Source organism: Mastomys coucha, unplaced genomic scaffold (assembly GCF_008632895.1).
Source record: "Mastomys coucha isolate ucsf_1 unplaced genomic scaffold, UCSF_Mcou_1 pScaffold9, whole genome shotgun sequence".
Classification (NCBI taxonomy): domain Eukaryota; kingdom Metazoa; phylum Chordata; class Mammalia; order Rodentia; family Muridae; genus Mastomys; species Mastomys coucha.
In genome coordinates, this window is record NW_022196915.1 from 38,525,893 (window position 1) to 38,528,002 (window position 2,110).

The following is a 2,110-nucleotide window of genomic DNA, read 5'->3' on the forward strand; positions in this document are numbered from 1 at the left end:
CCCTCTCCCCCTCTCCCTCCCTCCCTCTCTCTTCTCTCCCTCTCTCCCTGTCTCCCTCTCTCCCTCCCTCCCTCTCTCTCAGCCAGACAGTGGCAGTCTACGCCTTTAATCCTATCACTTGGGAGGGTGCAGGTGGATTTCTATGAGTTTGAGGCCAGACTACTCTACAGATCAGCCAAAGCTACAAAAAGAAACTCTGTCTCAAAATACAAACAAACTAAAGTCTTCTGGATACCTTTTTCTTAGACCCAAGTCAGTTCGATTTTAGCTAAAAATGGCTTGAGAAAACCTTAACTAACATGTTTTGTTAGAAGTGCCACAGAGGGGGCTGGAGAGATGGCTCAGCAGTTAAGAGCACTGACTGCTATTCCAGAGGTCCTGAGTACAAATCCCAGCAACCACATGGTGGCTCACAACCATCTGTAATGAGATCTGACGCCCAGTGTATTTACATATAATAAATAAATAAATCTTTTAAAAAAAAAGAAGTGCCACAGAAGCGGGGCAGTGGTGGTGCAGGCCTTTAATCCCAGCACTTGGGAGTTAGAGGCAAGCAGATTTCTATCTTCAAGGACAGCCTGGTCTACAGAGTGAGTTCCAGGACAGCCAGGGTCTTGAAAAACCAAAAAAAAAAAAAAGTAGTGCCACAGAAAAGGAGAAAAAAAATTGACTAGGAAGAAAAGGCCTCTGTGATGTAGTCTAAGGGATGCTAACACACACACACACACACACACACACACACACACACTCACACACCAAAACAGCAATAGCTGTAGACACAGGCTATCAGACAAACAAAATGATTCATGAACAATTCCACTGAGTAATTACTAAGTTATTCTCTGCTGGTGAAATGAGCCAATTCAAACCAGATTAAACTATATAAATGCAGGTTTATTGGGAAGCAGCTAGGGCAGACACACTAGCCCCAAGGAAGGAGGCCAGGGAAGTGACCAGGGGAAAAGAGACAGAATGGAGGGGAAATAGAAAGAGAGAAAGAGTGTGTACACACAGGGAAAAAGAAAATACGGGGGTTCGGGGGCAGGGAGAGGGAAGAGACCAAAATGTCTGGATTCTATAGGGAGGAGCTTCTGGGTGAGGGGAAGCCCAGCCCCTGGGCTGCAAAGTTCAGGGTAGAGGCTGGGCATGCTAGGCAGGGACAGAGGGATGTTGGGAGAACCTGGAGGCCAGGTCCAGTTTGGTAGGTTAAATATGCACCTCAACTGTTTGTTCCAGGTCAGAATCCCAACATTCCAGCCTTTGGCTGGTAATAAATAAATAAGGGGTGATATAATCAGCTATGACAACTTCCTGCTGACATTTGGGCATTGTTATGGCAAAGAGATGGAATGTTGGCCAAGTCTGGGAAGAGCAGGCCGTTTTACTTGCTGTCCCGGTTGTAGGACCATCTGGGGCTAGTGACATGAAAGTCCCTTTAAAGCACCTGTGGGTAGCCAGTTAGGAACTGTCCTGGATCTAGGAAACACCTGGACTTGGCAGGATGCTGCAACAGATATATATTAAGGGCAGAAAATAAAGTTAAGGTTTTTAAGAAAAAAAAAAACTTTTTTCTTGGGTGTACATTTGAAACTTTTAGGGCCTTGGTCTTGGTAGTTGGAGGTGGAGGGTGGTGGTCCCAGGATGGCGGAAGGGGAATAGGTCCCACCCTCAGGAATAGGTAGGTGGGGAGGGAAACAGGCTCTTGATTGACAGTGGAGTCCATCTGACCTATGAGAGGTGGATTTGAGTGGATTCCCTGAAACTTACAAGAATCCTTTTAAATTTATAAAAAGATCATTTTCAGATATGCTAGTATTGCCACTGTTCAGTGTTAAAGCTCTGAACTTTGAAGTGTCAATACAGCACTAGCACAGTGGGGGTGGGATGTGAAGTATTTTCCTTCCTCCCGTGTCCCTTAACTCACTCTCCTATCACCATCCAAGGTTTTTTTTTTTTTTACATCCTCCAACCTTCATAACTTGCATTTATCAACCCCAAAACACCTTTCCAGACCTCAAATACTTCCTTAGAGGCTTTCGTATCATCAGACCCTACATAAATTTTAAACTTCACACTTTTTCCTATTCACCATGAGACCCAGGTGGTTGGC